This window comes from Crinia signifera, chromosome 1, assembly GCF_055691185.1.
Source record: "Crinia signifera chromosome 1, ASM5569118v1, whole genome shotgun sequence".
NCBI classification, from domain to species: Eukaryota; Metazoa; Chordata; class Amphibia; order Anura; family Myobatrachidae; genus Crinia; species Crinia signifera.
In genome coordinates, this window is record NC_139217.1 from 446,706,521 (window position 1) to 446,730,360 (window position 23,840).

Sequence of the window (23,840 nt, forward strand, 5' to 3'; positions counted from 1 at the left end):
TGCACTCTGCAGGAGACTCCCTGACATAGCAGCAATCTCCCTCTCTCCCTCATTAGTCTAGCAATCTCCCTCATTTCACCTAGCCAACATTACATCATAGTTACCTCCCCCCTGCATTCCGCAGGAGAGTGCCTGAAATAGCAGCAATCTCCCTCCCTCATTAGTCTAACAATCTCCCTTATTTCACCTAGCCCACATTACACTGTTACATCATAGTTACCTCCCCCCCTGCACTCTGCAGGAGACTCCCTGACATAGCAGCAATCTCCCTCTCTACCTCATTAGTCTAACAATCTCCCTCATTTCACCTAGCTCACATTACACGGTTACATTTTTAAATGAGAGATAGGTACATTGAATCATCAGCGCCATTTCCCAGCACTTTACCAAGTGAGCGCATTGAGAGTGTTCTCACCTACGGTGTCCTAATACGGTTCAGCTCCTGCTCTGCCGCTGACCGCAAATCTCTTCAGAGAGTGGTATCACTGGCAAGCAAAATAACTGGGGTCGCTTTACCAAGTATTCAACATATATATGGAAACCGGCTCCCCTCAAAGGCAAAGAGTATCCTGAGAGATCCTTTGCACCCTAGTGGAGAATTGTTCTCTCTATTACCATCAAACAAGAGATATCGTTCAATTTTATGTAGAACAAGACGGTTTAGAGAGAGTTTCTTCCCAATGGCAATTCATTTTCTGAATAATTAGCGGGAATAGTTGGATTTGTGCATTGATCTGGTATTCTGATGCTGTTTTCTTTTATTATTCTCCTACACTGTACTGTCCATATTTGAATTTCGTTAAGTGTTCACTGCATGTGGGTATTTGATGACAATAAAGATATATTTGATTTTGATTTGAAGTTATAGTAGCTCTAACTAACTGCTTTGGGGATCATCTACATTTGGATATAAGTCATTTTAAAACATTCCTCTCAGATGTAGCAGTACACACCCACGCTTCTAGGTGCCACGTTCACAATCTCTTTTCACAATCTCTCCAAATATGGAACTAGCCACGCCCTTTCGGAGGAGCATGACACGCCCCCTCAATAGGGTGCTTTGCAAAATTCTACTACCAACTATAATCTCCCTGAAATTAGTTTTCAAATGTAGTCAAGTAGGCCCGTATTGTGTACACAGAAAAGACAACGATGAAGGGACCAGGAATTTTTGTCTCCCAGTGAATTCACTACTCACCAAACAGAAGTATATGTTTCACATATTAACACAGAATTTGGCACCAGGAGTCCATGGTCAGGAGTCCATTAAGTTACCAGTATATTTTTGGATTGTGGGAGTAAACTGGAGTAAACCCAGGCAAGCACATAAAGAATATACAAACTCCACACAGATAGGACCATGGTGGGAATCGAACCCATGGCCTCAGTGCTGTGAGGCAGTAATGCTAACCATTACACCGTCCGTGCTGCCCAACTTACACATCAAATACATTATACATGATAAAACCCAACCTACAGAACAAAGCTGCATTACATACATGCTAATCTGCGTGTTTGTAGAGATTATCCAGTATAAAGCACGACAACCCTTTTAAATTCTCCTCTGTCTATAATGTATTACACTATCAATGACAGCTAAGCAATATGTATGTATGCACAGCAATCCAACTAATATAATACATCAATAGCAACACAACTAATGCATATTAGATTCACCATTAACTGGGAGAAAGAAATAGGTCTGGTCTGTAAAAGGGACTTTTTATAAAGGCGCAGTAGAAGAGGTCCGTCTTCATGTAACTACAAGCTATGAATAGTTGTACATACAGAGTTTTAAGAGGAGGGGGGGTACTAATTACTCAGGCCCAGAACTGATGGAGAGGCCCATCGAGGATCCTGGTCCTTCACCTATTACCTGGAAGCAGAAGCAGCTCTTCTCCTCAGCCCAGGAGATGCTGCTGTGTGCTGGGCTGTGGTGTGGCCAGGAAGGCGCTTAAAGAAATAATTTTCTGTATTTTATTTGAAGTGTGCTTTGCCACGCCTCCTGTGATTACACCACGCCCCCATCTCAAACATTCTTAGGTGTTGGCCAACTCACTGTGGACCATAAGTAACCAATCCAGCCATTGTCCACCTAGGGTCCAACTAGAAGATCATTTAAAAAAATTGGTAAGACACAATTGATGTCACTACTGTATATTCATTATATACACTTGTTATATGTGTGAGAGAGTGGATGTTAGGCGCCTGACTAAGGTAATGGAATTATACCATAATTTGCTTAAAAAAAAAAAAAAAAAGATTGTATAGTACACTCCCTATGATCAGGCTATCCCATAAGTCAGTGATTTTCAACCTTTTTTATTGCTGCACACTAAATAAGATTTTAAAATTTCCAAGGCACACCATGAGATCCACACAGGGCAAAACACATTTGCCCCCACAGGAAAAAAAAAACCTATTGGCCCCATATAGAAAACAATCTCACTGGTCCCCGCAGGTAACAAAAATAAAATACATTGGCCCTTTACATTAAAGGAAAAGACCAGTAAATAACAGTTGAACTGGTGGTGACTGCAACCTGGTTTGGGCATCTCTAGATCTGGGGGCACACTTGAGAACAGCTCAAGGCACACTAGTGTGCCACGTCACAGTGGTTGAAAAACACTGTCCTAAGTAGTAAATCTGGGCAAGAGAACTACAGATTGTAAGCTTGCAGCAGGGCCCTCCTACATCCAAGTCTGTCCGTTGTTACCCAGTTGGTTCTATTACTGTCTTTAATTGTAAAGCGCAACAGAATCTGCTGCACTATATAAGAAACGGTAAATAAATAAATAGTAACAGGATTAGGGGTCAGCAACCAATGGCGTTATACAATGACCCCTGTGAGACCTCTTGATGAAGTCAAATGATGAAACGCATTGTATGCTTCCTATGATGTCCTCCTGCTACGTTAAGCTAACCTCTGGCTTTTACCTTCTGTTTTTTTTTTTTTTGCTTTTTAGAATTTATTTTTATATTATATAACCTTTAGTACTTATGTTTATATATAATATTACAGTCCACTATCTGCCATATCTTATATATGATCTCTGCAGTTATATTTTTATTGTCAATTATTGTTTTTTTTAAACAGGCCTGAATAAATAAATGTATTCATTTTATTATATGGTATATTGCTAAACGTACAGGCTGGGTTTAAAAATTGACAGGTAGGGGCTGATTGGCTGGTTGTTTATCACGCTCCATTTTATCACTTTGAAGCTTCATACATCTGGCGCACACACACATATACATACATACACACAAACAAACAAACACAATTGGGTACTTGTTTCCTAGCACGGCCACAAATCTTATGGATCGTGTACCTTTAGTTAAGGTACACGATCCATAAGATGGACCCGATTTCCTTTGAAATCAGGTCCATTTGGCCGGCTAGGATAAAATATCGGGGGCATCGCGTCGCGTCGGGACCGTTAACAATGGTCCCGACGCGACCGACGCGATGCCCGCGATTTCCCCATAGGCTTCAATGTTAAAAAATATTTTAACATTGAAATCGTGTCGGGAAAGGTAAAATATCGGGGGCATCGCGTCGGTCGGGACCATTAACAATGGTCACGACGCGATGCCCCCGATTTTTCCATCGGGTTCAATGTTAAAATATTTTTTGACATTGAAATAGTGAAAAAATGTGAAAAATGTGAAATGGGCCAATATGACCCATTTCACATTATAGATGTCCCCGTCGTCACCCCACGATAGACGCCAACCCGAAGCGTGGCGAGCGCAGCGAGCCCGCGAGGGGCGGCGGTGCGCGTCCTCCGACCTTTTCATTCCCCTACTATCCACGTCGGCGTGGAGTTGAGAATAGAATAGTGTGGCGAGCGCAGCGAGCCACCGAGCCCGAAGCGTGGCGAGCGCAGCGAGCCCCGCGAGGGGACGCGGATACCTTCACAGTTATACGCGTCCCCTCGCGGGCTTCACAGGTGTCCGTGGCGACGCGGACACCTGTGAAGTCCGCGAAGGGACGCGTTTACCTGTGAAGGTATCCGCGTCCCCTCGCGGGGCACGCTGCGCTCGCCACGCTTCGGGCTCGGTGGCTCGCTGCGCTCGCCACACTATTCTATTCTCAACTCCACGCCGACGTGGATAGTAGGGGAATGAAAAGGTCGGAGGACGCGCACCGCTGCGCTCGCCACGCTTCGGGTTGGCGTCTATCGTGGGGTACGGTGTACGCCGTTAAATTTGGGGGGGTTGGGAATATTTTTACATTGAATACAATGTAAAATCGGGTCCCAGGGACCCGATTTACATTTCATTAAAAAAAAAAATCGGGTCCAAAATCGGTCGGTCGCGACGATCGCATCGCATGCGACCAAATCGCATGCGATGCGATCGACCCGATTTTTCCGACACGACCACCCCGATGTAAATCGGTGTGGCCGTGCTAGGAAACAAGTACCCTTAATTGTACAGAAAAGTTCATGAGGGTTCACAAGCAGGCCCGTAATAAATCGGAGGTCATTAATGTGTGAGAAGAGCCTTTTCTGCTTAATTATCCACTAATCAGAAGCTGGCTGGGTGTAGTTGCCTGGGATTTGGGAAGAGTGTACATAATTATATAAGGATGGAGAGAGGATTTCCTGGGATCTGTATGAATTGCCGGCACTTCTACAATGCTCACTGTACCCACTGCTACCTACTCAGTGCTCTGCATCCAGTAATTATAGGTCCTCGATGTGTAGCAGGATTTTGTTTATTTTGCGATCTGTGGTTACTAAACCACACATGACAGCACTCATTATTGTGTGTTGTTATGGCAACCGGGAAATAATTGAAATGTGACATGATACATGAACCCGGCCTTTGTGAGTCAAGAAAACAAATGAGGAGAAATAGATCACCAGGCAGTAACATCACAGATGTAACATTGATTTTATGTCCCATCGCTACAAGATACCTCGTAACATGTTGTCCATAGACAAGTTGTATATGGGGAGAGGTTACTGGTAAAGTGGACAACTATCAGCACATACATTCAACTTTCATGGCCACGTGTCTCAGGGACAGTTTGCTGACTTTCTCCCTCCAGGTAGTGAAACCTAGGATAATATTTACTAAAGGGCAGTTTGCCAAAGCTACCAATCAGTGCAATTAATACAAAGCTGCTGATCCACAAGATCAGTATGGGACCTTTGATTGGCCCCTCCTAATCCAGAAGGTAAGAAACAAGGATTAAGGCTAGCCTTTTCTTCTCCATTTAGTCCTGGGACTCCTTAGTGGCGGATCCGGTAAGGGGGGTATCAGGGCGATTTCCACCGGTAACATACCCTCCAACTGTACCGAATAAGCCGGTACAGTACCGTTTTTTATCGGTCTGTACCGGCTAAAAAAAAAAGTACAGATTGTACTGTTTTCTGGCCATTCCTCAGGTCCTCAGACTCCGCGCTGGTGATGCATAGTCTTGAATGGGCCCCGGCTGGTGTAAAGCTGAAATCTAAGCCAATGCACCCGTTCCCAGGGGTGCATTGCGGTCTGTGCAGCGTGCGCCGTGTCATGACGTCACGCAGCCCTCGGAACTGCAGCTCTGTCACTCTGGGGCTGTCCACTGTGCCGTCTCAGACGCCCCTGGCGCATGCGCTTTTTGAAATTGTGGGCGCCACACACACAGAGCAGCCTTGACGTGAGGGGATTCTGGAGCGGCCGGGCCGCGCAGCCTCTCAGTGAGTTGTTCATTTCATTTTAAATTATCGGGACTACAATTAAACACAGCGCCTTTGGGTTGCTGTGTGGATGTGGAGGGTGGGAGGCAAAAAATTCTCAGTACATATTTGAAAAGGTTGTATGACCACGCCCACTTTACCCGTGGCCACGCCCCCTTCTCGCATGTGTACCGATTTTTATCCTTCATATGTTGGAGGGTATGCGGTAACACAAACACACACCCTATTCTTCAGGCAGCAGCGACTTCCAGGGTAATGGGAGCTCATGCTCATCTGAAGGAGGTGGGGAGGGCGGAAGAGCCAGGGAGAAGAGGGAGATTGCAGTTGCCCAAATGAGAGCAAATGTGTGTGCGCGTATGTGTGTGTTTCGGGTAGCATGGGCAATCTCCTTGACCGCCTCCCTTGCCAGCCCTCAATCGCTACAATACGCCACTGTTTTAAACCAGATCTTACTTGAGACTAGCACCGATTACATTTTTTTTTTAAACACAACCCATAAACATGGTTCACACATACAGTAACACTGTTATGAGCAACACAAAAATACACTTACAGTATGTACTTATAATGACAAAGTAAAAATGAAAGTGATGACAATATAAAAAAAAATATCTGCACTGAAATTAGTTTCTTCTAATTGGTGATCGGTCCGTTATGAACATTAGATCGGATATCACTCGGATATTCATACAACATATGGTGGACCGGACCATTATATAATCATTCAAGGTTTTCATTCCCTGTGACAGGTCAATTTTTTTTTTACATTGATTTCTCTGGATGGACAACTGGAGGCAGTAAATTCTTATCCGACAAGGAACTTGTGCTGCTTGCTGGGTAACCAACAACAGGGAACATGCTTGAGATTTAGATGACAAAAGCGAGTGACAGCACTTCATAACTATTCATATCATCCAATGCTGCTGTTATTAATATGGAGCTCTGCATAGGAGCCAGCCATATCTCTGCTGTTTAGTTTGGACTACTAAGAAATTAGTTCATACGCCTGGATATATATTTTTAAATCACTGGACTAAACAACCCAATTTAAAATCAACTAATTTCTACTATCTGGTCCGAACATTACATTTAGGAGGTTATTCTGATCGGTGCGGCCAAACGTGCGTACGTTCGCAATTAACGTACGCTAGCCGCACGCGGCCGTTGGGGTTAAGTCCACCCACAACTCTGCCGCATACGTACGGGCATAAACAACGTAGAAGGGGAGTGGCGTACTAATGAGCGTACGCCAACGTACACGGACGGGCCAGCCCTTACACTCCGACAACTGGCGTACAACTGAGCGTACGCCGCCATTTACGGACGTCTCTCGTCCGTCTTCCCACCGCCTTCTTGCGGCTATCTGAGCGTACGCCAGCTTGCACGGACGGGTCCCTATTGTTTTCAATAGAAAAGTCAGCTTATGTCACCGCTCGTGAGAGTGAGCGTACGTCCGTGTACGCTGACATACCCTTCATATATATGGACCTGCAAATGTTGCCTTTCAACTATAATTATGAAAATTAATTAATTGATTGAATTAATTAATGTGCAAAATAGTGGCCATGGGATTAAAACATTGCTGAAACATCCTTTGTAGGTGTTAGATGTGGTTTATGTTATTGTATCATAAATACAAAACCTATGTTTGTATTAGAGTGAACACGTCGACACATGTCGACTTGTGTCGATTGAGTGTGCTTCTGTGTAAAGTCTATGAAAGCACGTAGTGAATGTGTATAACTGTTTAACAAATACCTACCTTAGCATATATATAAGCAGGTCTTACAAAGATTCTTACCTTAAATTAAACAAACCTTTAAATGTAGAGAAGTATAGAAAGATAAGCTTCCAATGTGTTAGAGTGATGTGTGTGGCTTGCAGGTAGTGAAATCATGGTTTGGACTTAATAGACTGCAGCATTGCTTATTACATTCAGGTGTATGTGTTTGGTAGTAATCCGCGTAAATTAGCTAACCCAGGCGCACGCTGGCATGCGGTATCTGTAGGGGTGGTTTGAGATGGCGGTTGGCGGCCGCCTGTTTTGTGTCCGAAATGAACGGTGCTTTAGTCGATCGTGCGGTAGTAGCACCGCTCATTTTTGGTGCACACCCCCGTGTACGCCCATATTTACGCCCATTTTCCCTCATTATTTCGGCCGCTCCCCTCATCACGCCCCTATGCCGCCCCCAATGCCCGTACACTCGCGTACAGGTTTTTTTCGCACGTAGAGACCCGTCCGTAAGCGTTGTGGAATGTTCGCGCCTGCGCATTAGCGAATGTACGCATGCGCAGATCATTAAAAACCCCGGGACGTGCGCGTACGGCCCGGCCGCTCCAACCAGAATAAGGCCCTTAGTAACTAATTTCCTATCATTTCTAACTTGGCCATGGAATCTCACAATTAGGTTCTTCTGCACTGACCAACAAGCAACACAAAGACAGAAGTGTACATGTTTGCAGAGTTACTTTACATACAGCAGTTACAAAGTGTACAAAACAAGTATATGGAACAAAAACTAAAAGAGAGGGTTATACCCCTTTCACACTTGCAAGCCGGGATCTAAGTTCCAGGTGCGACCCGGCTTGCAAGTGCTTTCACACTGGCCACCCGACCCGGAATGAAGTCGGGCGGGTGGCGTCATCTGGAGGCTTGGCCGGGGCGGTGCTGGGAGGTGTCAGCACCTCCCAGCGGCGCATTTTCACTGCAGTGAACGGGATCTGGGTCACGCTGACCCAGAGTACCCGTTCACACTGACCACATCCCGTGTCGATTCCGGGTTCTACCCAGGTCAGGACCTGGGTAGAAATCCCGGAATGCTGAACACGGGATATTCGTCCAAGACCATTTCACACTGAGCTAAATCCTGGGTTGATGCGCGTTAATATGCAAAAACCCGGGATATTTTTGCAAGTGTGAAAGGGGCATTAGGGGATCATGTAACATATTTCAAGTTGAAGAAAGTGCTAAATTTGCTCCTGAAGTGGTAAATTTAGAGACCTACTGTATATTACAGGTATAAACCCCTTAGAACAGTGGTTCCCAAACTTTCTTGAATCATAGGGCCTTGGAGTATCAGAATATTGCAACTATTGCCTAACCCTAACCCCCCCCCCCCCTTCATATAGCCTAACCCTAACCCTCTGCTTCCGGTCCATGCAAAATGTTAGCAGTTCAGATGCCGACATTCTGCACATGCCAACACGCTCAATGTTGACATTCCAATCATGTGGACATCATAACTATCAATGGTGTATTGTCGACATTATGAATGTGGAGAATGCAAATGTAGACATTATGACTACACGTCTTGCTTAACTTTATTGAATGCAAATCTGTGATTGAAGAACCGAATTTAGCGAGGCATATACTACATTGCTCCAGCATTATTACGAGGTGACAAATGACCTAGGATAACAGAGTGGCAAGGTATAAAACCAAATAATTTTCCTAAGCATGTGCCAAAGTAATAAATAGGCCAATTAAATGCTACTTTAAGAGATTAACCCTAAATCTTATTATATAAAGCTTATTATTTCCTAGCAAAAAGTGTACGGCCAATAAATCTGGTGTTTCGGGGATTGGGATAATAAGCAGTGAACGGTTGCCACAGGAGACAATTAGTGGTCATAAAACTTGTGATTTGCATCCAGGTTCCATTGTGGAACTGTTGTGATAGGAAGGATGGGGGAAGGGGGGTTCAGTTTATTGAGCTTAGACAGGTAAAGCAGGTAAGCAAAGCATTCAGGCCCAGGTTACATCTCAGTTTAGATCAGTGTTTTTCAACCACCGTGCCATGGCACACCAGTGTGCCTTGAGCTCTTCTCAAGTGTGCCCCCAGATCTAGAGATACCCAAACCAGTTTACAGCCACCACCAGTTCAACTGTTATTTACTGGTCTCTTCTCTTCATGTAAAGCAGGGGTGAGGAACCTTTTTTGTGCCAAGGGCCGTTTGTATGGGGAAAAAATCCTTCGTGGGCCATATGTAAAAATTTCTCTAACATATTGTACTGCTGCAGCCGTTTGACGCTCCGGCGGCTGCCACTGAATAGCACTGGCAGTCTCCGGCTGCTGTTAATTAAAAGGAATCTCGCAAGAACTACCAACTTCTTGCAAGAATTCCCCTGTACTTGACTCCTGGCAAAGGGTGGGAGGGCCACTCACATCGGCTACGGGGGCCGCATACGGCCCCAGGGCCTGAGGATCCCCACCCCTGATGTAAAGGGCCAATGTATTTTATTTTTTATTACCTGTGGGGATCATTGTGATTGTTTTTTTTTTATATGGGGGCCAATAGATTTTTATTTTTTTTTCCTGTGGAGGCCAATGTGTTTTGCCCTGTGGGGATCTCATGGTGTGCCTTGGCAATTTTAAGGTCTTATTTAGTGTGCCGCAAAGTAAAAAGGTTGAAAATCACTGGTTTAGATTAATAGTCTGTATGCATAAAACCAACATGAATATTTGAACGTCCAATGGCACATTTAAAGACCACCGAGATGGATTTGCACCACAGCAAAAGGCTGCAAGCGGGCATCTCAGTATTTCAGAGATCGCAGTGTCATTAGCATAAGGCTGTGGCCACTTCTGCGTGTGACACTGCATTCTACTAACCATTGCCTTTATTAGTAAGTTCTAGTACAGACATGAACATTATAACCATCATGGTAATACAACAAGCCTCGGCTGGTGAACAGTCTCAATGATTCACAGTGCAGTATGGTAGCATTTGTGGGTGGGGGGGGGGGGGAATGTATGGGTTTGAATCCTGTCTATGACAGAGGATGTGACTGAAGGCCCTGGGTATAACTGCTAAGAAATGTGTGATTTCAAATCTATAAATATAAAAAAAGTCAATCCCTCCTCACATCTATGAGGTGAAGTACCGGATTCAGTACGAAATCCCGGCGGTCGTAATCACGGTGGTCAAAATACCGACGTCGTGGACACCCATAGAGGGAGAAATTGCCGGCATTGCGGCAGTTGGGATTCCGGCGTTGGTATTTCCACCTCCGGGATTTGACTCCATGTGGAAGTACCATCCGTGACCACTAGAGGCCACACAACAGACCAAATTACTTCTTAACAGAAAGTGAAAGCAATTTGACTTGTTTCAAACTTGCTGAATATAAAGAGAGGGAGCTTTGAAGACAGAGATTGGAGGTAAGAGCAGATAGGGACAGGGGGCGAGGTGTAGAGTTTGTGGGCAAAAAACTGTCACAGCTCAAAGTAAAAGTACAATGCAGAAGCTGCAATTTGTATGTGTGTATATATATATATATATATATATATATATATATATATATATATGGGAAGGGGCATCATAGCAAGTGCTTTCACTGGGCGCCAGGGCTTGCCTTGTGTCCCTGTTTTAAAAATATTGGTCCTCGGGCACCAAAATACAATGAGGACATACAGTACAGGATCAGACTTTTATATTTCCCGTCGGACGGGTTTAATTACTAAGCAGCAGTGTGCTTATGGGCATGATAAAAGGACAATGCTTTCAAAGGAAATCACAGGTTGTTCTACGATTACAGACATTAAACTTTACATTTCATGATTATACACACCAGAAAGCAGCTCGTCACTAACCCCCCCACATACACTAACGACCCATTGCACTGCCAACATCATTTACGATATTGGTGGTGTCATGGGTGGACGATATAATGATACACACTGACCGATATCGTTAACAATTTCATGCAGTGATGTCACCGGGACCCCGCTGAACTTGCAGGTAGTTGGCTACACGGTAACAAATGCGAATAAATCGGCCCCGGGTGCCGCATGCACATTTTGAGATGATCTTACCGCAGTGATTTCTGCATTGTGTGTACCTGACTTTGCAGATTGTCCCACTAGTAATGGGGTCAAGTAGGAAACTGTGATCTCGGCCTGATTCAGACCTCCATGCTTGGCTGTGAATTCGCAGTGGTAAAGATTATTGAAGGACTGTGGATGCATGAGACCTCTGTGCGAAGAATGGCACAATGCCATTTGCAGCCGTGCACAGGGATGGGTTTTCACTCTGACGGGGCGGCAGTTAACTGATTCCTAGGTTCCAAAATGTAGCAGCCAGCGATCAGGTCTGAATTACCCCATTATCTGGCAATGCTGCAAAATAGATGCTTGACAGTGGTGAATTTGTAATGGGTGCACATTGCACCCATTTTTAATACGTACCCCTCTGGCGTTACACTATGACGGCAGTAGCGCTGGTGGAATCACCCAAAAAATGGCTGCGGCGCGCAGTAGAGTCAGATTCTACAGCACTGTGCACTAGTGCAGCGCTGGCCGGGAGAGAGGAGGGGGATCGAACGGAGGGCGCTGCACATGAACCTCCACTCTTTAAGCACCTATGTTGTAGGGATGGCCATCGACCATCGATGATTCAAAATAATTGATGGTTCATGGCCGATGTCGAATACTTTTGCTATCGATGGGGCAGAACCAGATGGTTTCCCTCCATCGATGGAATAGCAAAACGATGGTTGTTTTTTTTTCAAAGTGCCTGGACACGGAGCATAGCCCCGCCCCCGACACCCGCAAAGCCCTGCCCCCGTGTTTTGATTGGCCCACAGGCCAATCAAAAAAACACAATGGATGACCGTCGATATGCAAAAATATCGATGATCATCCATTGCATAGTTAAGCACTATCGATGGCCAGTTGCAGAATTGCCATTGATCGCAATGGCAAGGATGGCCATCCCTACTCTGTTCCTTGTTGAATACATTTTTATAGCAATCATTTATCAGAATAAACACTGCAGAAATACTAAAAATGATCTGCAGTCGTTCTGTGACATCTCCTTCTTCTAAAAGATGCAAGTACGGCTCATTGTTCATGAATTTGTTTTACAAGATCCAGAACACAGGTCGGCCAGTAGCAGCCTGATAATAAAGTGACAGATTTCTGCTGAGCAGTTCTGCACATTTAAAGAGACAATCATCTATATTTCCGTTCAGTGCCAGAGCTATATTTATTTCTGACAGGACCCCAGCCACATTCTTCTCCCCTTACCTCATTGTAGCATTTCCTACAGCACAAAAGACATTTCTTCATCCTTACATAAGACAATCGCAGCAGACAACTGCTGCTGTGCTGTATTACTGCTTCTAGGCCCTTCACTGACACCGTTCTCTTCCAACTTAGACCTGCCTTCCATTAACAGCACAACAATGTAGAACCATTATATGCAAATGAGAACTAAACAAACAATGAAGTACAAATAAGTAAGTTAGAATTATCAGATATGCAAGTTTTAAGTGATCGCAGCAGACAGGGGGTAGTATGCAGGCAGGGGGTGTCATGTAGGCGGGGGGGGGGGTGGTGGTATGCAGGCAGGGGTGGTATGCAGGCAGAAGGAGGGATGCAGGCAGTGGGTGGGATGCAGGCAGGGGGTGGTATGCAGGCAGGGGGTGGTATGCAGGCAGGAGGTGGTATGCAGGCAGGGGATGTTATGTAGGCTGGGAGTGGTATGCAGACAGGGGGTGGCATGCAGGTAGGGGGTGATATGCAGGCAGGCAGGGGGTGATATGCAGGCAGGAGGTGGTATGCGGACAGGGGATGTTATGTAGGCTGGGAGTGGTATGCAGGCAGGGGGTGGCAGGCAGGGGTTGATATGCAGGCAGGCAGGGGGTGATATGCGGGCAGGGGGTGGCATGCAGGCAGGCAGGGGGTGGCAGGCAGGAGGGGGCATGCTGGTAATGGGTGGCATGAAGACAAGGGGGTGGTAGGCAGGCAGGAGGGGGCATGCAGGCAGCGGCAGGAGGTGGCATGCAGGCAGGGGGTGCAATGCAGGCAACATAAAGCCACATATACTGTCCATTCTATGTACTTGCTATCCTGCCACTAAGGGGTATACTGTGTATACAGATATACCCATACTTTCCTTACCCTAACCAAAGTTACTTGGTTTTTGGTTTACTTACAAACATGAATCAGGCAAGTTGCATACATGCGCACCAACAGAAACATCTCACTTTTAGGTACTTGTGTAGTTTCATGGCGCCGTGCTACTTCCGGGTTCTACGCTCGCCACAAACTATGTTAAAAAAAGTAACAACTCCATGCCAACATGGATAGTTCATACCTCCACTATCCATGTTGGCATGGAGTTGATTTTAAATAGCGTGGCGAGCGTAACGAGCCACCGAGCCCGCAGCGTGGGCGAGCGAAGCGAGCCCTGCAAGGGGACTCAGACACCATGAGACGCCAGGCGCCATGAAACTACACAAGTACCCACTTTTATATATGGAAGTTATTAATGCGGATGAATCCCAAAGATCATGCTTGGCGCCTATACTGGACAATGAGTTCTTGCAGTTACATTACAGAGCTACAGCACATTACCAATACACAATGCTGAGGATCTATCTACCTGCCATCGGTGATTAATAAACAAACTATGCTTACGGGATAATGACAATAATATATTTATATGAAACAATATATATTTTTTAAATGTTTACATTCATTTAAGGGTTTGGATGTAGCAATCCCTCCTTCCCATGAGTCATAATGGAGCTGCTGAGTTCTCAGTGACAGATTAACACGGCCGGTATCACTGATTACATCTAAACTGTGTTTATTTTGGACACGCACCCGCAGAATTCCGTGCTGCTCTAGAACAGCTGCTATGCTATGGAAGAACAGGCACAATGTATATCTGCAAGGGGAGAATCTACGTCAGAGTAAATCTAATAATGTTTTAATCTTTTCAATCTACAGTATGTTGGTATTTAAACGGCTATATCATATACATGAAAATAAATCCCATGTTTCTTTATCTCCCTATACTTAAGAGGTGAACATAAAATTGCTGCCTCACAGCACTGAGAACATGGGTTTGATTCCCACCATGGCCCTAACTGTGTGGAGTTTGTATATTCTCCCCGTACTTGCGTGGGTTTACTCCGGGTACTCCGGTTTCCTCCCACAATCCAAATATATACTGGTAGGTTAATTGGCTCCCAACAAATTTAACCCTATAATGAATGTGTGTGTACATGTGCTCTGGAATATAGATTGTAAGCTCCACTGGGGCAGGGACTGATGTGAGTGTTCAAATATTCTCTGTAAAGCACTGCGGAATATGTGTGCGCTATATAAAAAACTGTTAATAAATAAAATAAATTGAAAAAAAAAATTTGCCTTGAAATCTTTTGCCTATCCAAAAGATTTCAGGTAAGGGCACGTTTTCATCAAAGATTTATCTTTAGATCCGATGCAGCATGTAAGATCAGAAGATTCATCAAGAGATCCGCAGGAGCGCGCATCTGATCGGGATTGGACGATTTCCGTCCGATCGGTCGAAAAATCGGCAAAAAAATTGTTCTAGTGTGACGTCACCTTAAGGTCTGACTCATCTCCTCCTAACTAGAGACCCAGCTATTAACAGAAGACATGGAAGTAGAAGTTCCTTACTTGCATGCTTGGTACATTAAGCCATCCGGAAAAAAAGGTTTCACTATCTCAGTGACGCGTAGAAAAATCTTGGATTTCATATTATTTTGGATATCGGATTTTCAGATATGGGAAACTCACATATCACACACTGGAGGAAGGAGCTAAGACTGAGTGAAATGGCGCTGCCTCACTCTTAGCTCCTGGACGTCACAGAAATCCCAGTGGCTGCAGCTGTGACTGTGATTGGTTGGTTGGTTTATCACTCTCCATTTTATCATTTTTGAAGCTTAGTGCATGTGGCCCGAAGTCTCCTGATGTCAAAAGGTCTCCTATTGCCGTGGAGATAAACCACGTTATGTCACTTCCGGTTCCGTTGCAGCGCATCAGCATTTCCTCGTGCTATTGCCCGTCCAACAATCCACTGGGTGCTACCCGCGCCACCCTCAGACATCGGCATTCACCTGCCCCCCATTGAGACGGGTGGAGGAAGCGGCAGCATTAATCCTACAGGTGTTAGCGGTTTCCCCAGAGACAGTAAACAGCCAGCGGTCAGACACAGAGGGACCCGGTTCCTGACCGCACACTACTCCTCCCCTACTCATTTATATAAGAACACACATACAGTAGCGCTCACTTCCACTCCATTTAGAAAGTACTGTGGCTATTTCAAATTGAGAGGAGGGGGGTACTCATAAATGAACAGCCTAATCAAGGGGTACGGGAGAGAAAAAGGTTGGGAACCGCTGCATTAGATGACATATCGTTCAGTGTGTAACCCGGCTTTAGAGGTGAAAACCTTTTCTACTGGAATAAATACACCTGGCACTGAAATGATTCATCTTAGCCTTTTGTCGTTATATTCATTGGATTACAATGATAACTTGCACTAAGAATAGCGATGAAAGCTTTCATTTATGGCTGCCAGTAGTACATGCCAGCTGTCCCCACCCCTTCCTGCGAACTGCGCAGGGGATCTCTGAATAATCCAATAGATCTACAGGTTGGTTATGTCCTTAAGATGCCCATACACAGTACAATTATTGTACACAATTTGGACTAACTCACACCGATCCTGCAATGCAACGAGATGCAACCTAGTACAAAAAGTATGTGCAGCACATACTTTTTGAACTGTGCGATGGGATGTCCGTGAGAGCGCGTATCTCATCACACCCGGCAATTGTACCGTATATGGGCACCTTTAATCTAATCTACAAACTCTAAGACCTGTAATATTTAATAAAAATGTAAACGTTCGGTATCCTTGTTTCCAAAAAAACAGCTACTTCCTCATCTTTGCGGCCATCGATTACGCTACGGTACTTACGTAGCGTACAGCGCACCCCCTGGGTCCACGGCACCATCTATGACCTAGTAAAGTTGTGGCGAGCGAAGGAAGCCGCCGAGCCCGCGAGGGGACGGTGTTGCTATTCTGAAAGCGGCTAACGTAACTGGCGTAAGCGGTGGCCACAAAGATGAGGAAATACCAAAGAAAATAAAACGTTTTTCAAAATAAATGTAAATATTGAAACAGTTAACAATTCCCAACATTTACGTAAACGATCCACTTATACAAGAATTACCCCATGGACGCCAGAAATCCTGTAAATGCGTTTCTAGGTTAGATAGGTTATATTTATTTCTTTGCACTAGACATCAGTAAACGGCCTACGTACATATCTCTCGCTGCGTGCCAATAAATAACTATGCATTGCCACACTCGTGCCTCTAAATGTCTCTATGATTTCAGCAAATTCAACTGAGCCGAGCCCCCCGTAGCTTAGATTACATCTAGAACAAACATTTTTAATGTTCAAGACAAGTAAGAAATACCTGCAATATATAAAGAGGCATAAAAATCCAACCTTGGAATTTGCAGCCAGATCGAGTCCAAGAATCGCAGCGGTTATATTCCCCAGACGCACAGTATCTTTCGTAAAACATTTTCTGTCATCTGTGTTTCATCCCAAGTACTAAAGAGCAGGATTCAACCAACCAGTGCGCGGCCCTTGGCCCCACTGAGCAAACACGGCCTTTTGATAACAGCGTTTTGAGGCATTATACTCCATGTGTATTTAATTGGGCAATCTGCTTTCCCAGCACCTTCTTCTATCCTGTAGTATAGTCCGTCACAGAATAAAACCTGGAGGCGGAAGGCGAACGCTGTGTGCACCGTGGAATTAGTTGTTTATTGTGAAAACAGCTTGGAGCCCCAAAGTGATTTAATATTCAAAATAAACAAAGTTTTTCCAATAATGATGCGGTATTCTGATTTTTCTTTACCATTCTGCAAAGCCCCCCAGCAGAGCGGCCTCGTGGTCACATGTGAATGGGTTGCTGGCCCGCAAGCTCAACTACAAGTGCCAGGAATAATTGACAGTTGGTGGTAGAGACACAAGATGGAAAACGCTCATGGCCAACATAAATGAGACTTAAGGGGCATACACATGAGAAGATACAGGGGGAGATTCTCTAAGAATCTCCGCCCCCTTTGCCTCTCTTCGCAATTATAATTATCGCATATGCACTAACATATGCGATAATTATAGCAAAGGACAGCTCTTGTGTTAAGAGCTGTCCTTTGTGGTGAAAGTCGCCGGGTCCCAGCAGGTCCCGGCGGCTCCCCCCTCCCTCCCACACCCGGCGCTGCTGCGCCGGGCAATCCTCCTCCCTGCACCCGGAAGAGGATCAGTGCAGGGAGGAGGTCACAGGTCCGGGCAGCACAGCTCTGTGCTGCCTGGACACAGGTGAGGGGGGAGGGGGCGATGCGGGGCGGCGGGGGGTCGTTGCGCGGCGGCGGTGGGGTGCGGTAGAAGCCCATTGGCTTCTATGGGGCATCGCCAAATTTTTCTGTAGATGCCCCCCGCCGCAGTAACCCGGCGGGGGATGCTTAGAGCATCCCAGAATGTGGTAAAAACCCCGATAATGGGGTTTTTACCGCATTTTTAGCTTAGAGAATCTCCCCCACAGTATCAGCCCTTTTACTAAGCGATCTGACTAGGGCCCTGAATCTAATCCATTCGGTCCCCCGTGTGTTCGCATGGGGGATTAATGGTTGTGCCATGCACATTTTATTTATTATTTATTTATTAACAGTTTCTTATATAGATCAGCATATTCCATTGCGCTTTACAAAGGAGACAGTGATACTACAAACAGGGTATTTACAGACAGTCAAAAGGTATGAGGGCCCTGCTCGCAAGCTTACAATCTATAGGAAAATAGGCATTGATACATAAGGATTCTTATTGCATCGATTCCACCAGAATGCAAGGTTCTATGACTGGTTCTGGAATTTGATAAGCTTGCCTGAAGAGATGAATTTTTAGGGAACGCTTATAGGTTTGGAGACTGGAGGAGAGTCTTACTGTGCTTGGGAGGACATTCCAAAAAAGTCCTGCAGTCGAGAATGGGAGCGAGCAATGAGTGTGCATGAGAGACGCAGATCTTGGGAGGAGCGTAGAGGTCAAGTTGGATGATGTTTTGAGAAAAGAGAAGAGATGTATGTTGCTGTAGTTTGGTTTATGGCTTTGTGTGTAAGTAAAATAATTTTGTATTGAGTACGGTAGAATACAGGTAACCAATGAAGTGACTGACAGAGTAGCTTTGCAGACGATGAACGTCTGGCTAGGAAGATTAGCCTCGCAGCTGCATTCATGATGGACGGTATTGGGGAAGGCCAATAAGGAGACCATTGCAATAATCAATGCGTGAGATGATGAGAGCATGGGTTAGAGTTTTTGCAGTGTCTTCTGTAAGGTAAGGGCGAACTTTAAATATGTTTTTTAGGTGCACATAACCATTCATGCACATGTGCGGGGCTTCTGTGCAAGCTTCTTCGCCGACCTGCACTGACGGCGTTTCGCTGGGACGGGGGGGGGGGGCTGGCGCACTGACATGGGAACATCCAGCATTTCATGGGCGTTACCATGCAAACGCTGGGCGTTCCCATGTAAATGTGGGAGTGACACAGTGTCAAATGACGTCAGCCATCTGCCCTGTCTTTGACCCAGAGCCCACAAATATAAGTGAGTCTCCACTGACTTATATTTGCGAGCCCTAGAGAAATCATTCGATGGCCAGAACAGAACACTGGTTAGCACAGATCGCCCATACACACATCGCTATGTTTGTATGGGCGATCTAGCTGCTGGGACGTTCAAAGGAAGTCGTCCTTCCCTAGAACGCTCAACATGTGTATGGCGCTTTGGTTGATTTATCATTTCTTATCGCAGTGAACTGTGGGGCACATGTATTAACCCTGGTAAAGTGATAAAGTGGTGATACGGTGGAAGGTGATAACGCACCAGGCAATCAACTCCTAACTGCCATTGCTCAAACACAGCTGATTGGCAAGTGTATTATCACCTTGCACTTTATCACCGCGTTATCACTTTACCAGGCTTATTCCATGGGTATACAGCACAACATCGTGGGCGACGGGACCGGTATAATAAAGGATAATAATCAAGGCCGGTGGAGGTGCCCCGGCGCTCACCCGAGCCACGGGGGAAGGGATGGTGGCTGTGCGATATGGCCGCTGTGCTGCTCCGGGGGAGGGGGGGGGGGGTATGGGGAGTGTGATGGTGCTGGCGCACTGCTCGGGGGGGGTGTGGTGGTGGTGTACCGCGTTGTGCACGCCGTGCTGCCTGGGGGCGGCTCTCCTCTGCTGGCCTGCAGCTCACTACCGCCCTCCAGTGGCCGGTGCCCTAGGCAAATGCCTAAACCTGCCTAGTGGTGGCGACGACCCTGATCATAATACTAAGAATAATGGGCCTTATTTTGGTTCACTCCTTTCGGCACATTCCTTCTTAGAGGGACAAAACCATGTGCACTGCAGGTGGGGTAGATGTTACTTGTGCAGAGAGAGTTAGATTTGGGTGGGGTTTTACTTCAAAGTGAGATCTATATTGCAGTGTAAGAATAAAGCAGTCAGTATTTACCCTGCACAGAAACAAAATAACTTACCCAAATCTAATTCTCTCTGCACATTTTACATCTGCCCCCCCTGCAGTGCACATGGTTTTGTCCATCTAAGAAGGAATTTGCCAGAAGGAGTTTCCCAGAATAAGGACCATTATACCACAATTACTATTTGATAACCAAGCTCATTAATAACCAGGATATAAAGCATTACCAGATCCAGGATTTTTTTATTTTTGGTTCAATGGAAATCCAACTTTATAGATCTTATATCAACAAATGTAACTGGAAAAGTTTTCTCAGGAGACAGCGCAGTGCTACTATATAACACACCAATAAATAGCACCCCCTGTGTAACAAACAGGAGAATTTTATTGTTTGTTTACGGTCAATCCAATTCCTTCATTCAGAAGTACGACGGTCCGGCACACCACAAATACCAGGACTCACTCTTATCTCAATCGCACAAGCTTCCTGGAGTTTTACTTAGTTTAGCTAAGTCAGGAAACACGGCAGAACTTTGGAATGTCGTACGAGGTATAAAGACTTTGAAGTATAAAACCAACATGAAGAAAAACTAATTACAGTCAATTCCGATATAACACTCTAGTGATGACAATGGGAGGCCAAAGCCCTCCAAAATAAAACAATTCACAGTACAAGAGAGATGTAAGTTCTCTCTATTAAATGATTTAGCTGTAGATGTGTCCACCAGAGGGCAGTGTTTTAATGCAGTCTGTAGTATAGATTGTATTCTAGTTTAGCTATTATTATATTTTTATTTGTAAGGCGCCACAAGTGGTACACAGCACCATACATATAGAACACATTAGAACAGTACTAGACATAACAGTGACAGAAGATCAAAAACAGCACAATTAACAGCACAAATCTTAGTACACAATACAGCTGAGATATAGGGAAGTGAGTGAGACGAGATAAAGGTATAGATTGTAGGTGAGTAAGAGAACTGTAATTGAAATGCAAGAAGTGTGCTGTGAGAACAGGAGGGAAGAGGGCCCTGCTCTAAGGAGCTTACACTCTAGAAGGTGGGGGAGACAGAGAGGTGACATGAGGTGCAGGTAAGAAGTGAGGATGGCAGGGATGGTCAGGACATGAGGCAGCAGGGAGAGAGAATGGACAAAGTAGTCATCGCCCTCCTCCTATCCCTCTCTCCCCCCTCTACCTGCACCTTTGACCTCTAGCCGCCCTGCACTGTGGACCATGCCTCTAGAGGGCAGAAACCATGCAGACTGAATAGGTATAGCCCAGGATTGAGGAACCATGGCTCTGGTACAACAGTGTTGTTCAGAAAGATAGTGTCAAAATAGACAAAAGAAAATACTGTAAGTACAGAGTTAGGGTAGGTAGTGTGAGAAGCAGGTGAAGAGGGACATATACAATGTGGAATCTGGCACACTGAAATGGATACAGAGAAAATATGACTTGAGATATTGGGGTGAACAGAAAGTACTGGCTATGACCATAGGTCTTAGGGACCTGCAGGCAGGGAGCACAGTGAGGGCTGTCCAGGCTGCGCATTCGGTATGTGTTGGAGGTGATGAATTCCTTAGCTCACTGTTGTATGTTGATAGCAGTAGCATGTCTATCCCAGTAGCACCCACAAAACCATTGACCTGTCAATGGAAAATGGCGCCCGCAGCATTTAAACACTGGCAACATTCGGAAACCAAACACGGCTCCTGAATCGGCCAATTAGCGCTCGCCACGTCATACTTGGCCCACCCCCGGCATCTGATGTCAGACGCCACCAGGAGGCAAAGGGGGAAATCCGGTCCCTATCGGCGGAGAGCAGGAGCACTTCTGAAGACTGCAGAAGATGATGGAGGAAGAAGAAAGTGGCGGCGGAGCGGAGCACAGCTTTAGCGGCCACTGAAGAGGCCAGAAGACGCCGGGCTCCAGAAAGAAGATTGCTGGCGCCTGCTGGCAGAAGAGGGGAAGCTTCACCTACTGTAGGTGCACGAGTGCCAATAGGCGACACTCCGGGTTCTGAGGCCATGTCCCGAGGATGATGCTCCCTGGAGCCCGAAGTCGACTTCTATAGAAACGTCGCGGGACAGAGGGCACAACGGTCTGCATCCAGGAAGAGAGACAAACTCACCTCTTCTCCTTCCTCCTAGGTTATCGTGTCCGGGTGCCGGAGTTTTCCAGGGCCATGGATTGTCACGGCCTGAAGGTGAGAGGGTGTGGCGCAAGTAAGTGGTCTGGATACACCTGCACGGCAGAAGGCACCACACCGCCTACACCTCTCTTACACACTGACCTCACTGCAGATTGGACATTGGAGTGGATTGCCCATTGGTAGGTGAGTTAAGTGGAGGTTGGTGGCATAGTACTGGTGTGGGTGACAGACCAGCAGGAAAGGGCAAACTACCATAATGCAGGGAGTGCATCTGCTATGGGGCCCAGAGCTGAGAGGGGCCACCTTCCCTGTCACAGTTACATGTACAATATACAGTTTTCACCATTGCGTGGTACAAATGAGCCCTTACAACACTTTGTTTTGGGGCCTACAAATATTTAGTTATGCCACAACCAGCAGACTGCTATTGATGTGCACAAGACTGGCAATTTTACCGACCAAGATCGAGATATTTGAATTTATATAACAAATGTGAGCGACGCTGGCATTTTGTAGCAGATATTTTAAGCCTCTCCCCCAGAAAGGATTAAAAAATGTTGAAATAGAAATGGTTTGCCCTGAAATGGCTGCAAATGGCTCCAATTTTAAGTATTTTATTTTTTCACAGCTCCTTAATTCAAACAACCAACCAGACTGTCTGAGCTCAAAGGTTCTCACTGGACAAGGTAAAAATACTCTTCAAAGTAACCATTGATGTACAGTAGACTCAAAGCAAGCTGGCTGTAAATGGAAGCTCACATTTTGCATTTTCCCTAAGTATTCCTGGCTGATTTCCCTGCACATATGTACATCTGAAGCTGATGCTCAGCTCTGATGATGACTCAGACACCTGAAAGAAACTACACAGGGTGGTCTGGATTTGTACTGTACAATATACACTGTCAGTTAACTCGTTCTTCTTCCATTTAAAACTCATTAGGAGCAACCCTTCAAGCTACTGTCCCCTACTGAACTGGCACTCAGTCCCGACTGCCTGCACTTTCTTCCACATAGTCATCACTAGTAAGCCCCCCTCGAAGCAAAAGCTTAGAAAGCTAGTCTGATACCTTATGTGTTTGTGCATGTGTGAGAGAAAGAGATGTAGTTTCACTCTCTGCCAGCAGATGACAGTGTTGTGGAGACTCACGGATACTAGACATATCTCCTATATATTTGGCTACATCTGTCACTCAAAGTGGGTGTCTGTGTCTATAACGCTCTGTTCCTGGACTTTCCTCTTAATGTGTGATTGCCTTCATCTGTGCTGAACACCTTTCTGAGAAATTAACCTGTTTAAAACAGGTGATGGCAATCATACATTAAGGGGAAGTCTAGAAACAGAGCATTGTGTCCCTCCTGGAGAGGGTCATGTTGGGAGGTATGTGACAGAGAACCTTACCAGTGAGCCCACAGACAGTGCCAGACACCCACTGCCTTCCCATGTTGCCCAGCACTGCTACTCCACAGCCACCAGGTGAGCGCCCCCCTCCCGCGATTTGCGGCAAAACCTCCCCCCCCCGCGATTCGCGGCAAAAACACCCGCTCCCCCGCAACCCCCCCTACCGCGATTCGCAGCAAAAACACCCCCGCGACCCCCCCTCCCGCGATTCGCTGCAAAAAGAACCCCCCCACGACCCCTCCCGCAATTCGCGGCATAACCACCACCCC

At 45.8% G+C, this 23,840-nt stretch overlaps 1 protein-coding gene across 4 annotated transcripts in view; it reads right to left on the minus strand.

Moving 5' to 3' along the window:
* The window catches only part of GHR (growth hormone receptor), a 292,432-nt gene that overhangs the window by 107,237 nt on the left and 161,355 nt on the right, over window positions 1-23,840 (minus strand). Inside the window, exon 1 of one of the 4 annotated variants that reach the window (XM_083154217.1) lies at window positions 16,972-16,992. The exons of the other annotated variants lie outside the window; for them this stretch is intronic. The gene's annotated coding sequence lies outside the window, so the exon portion shown is untranslated. Of the gene's footprint in view, window positions 1-16,971; window positions 16,993-23,840 lie in introns of those variants that run through there. 4 annotated transcript variants of the gene reach the window in all.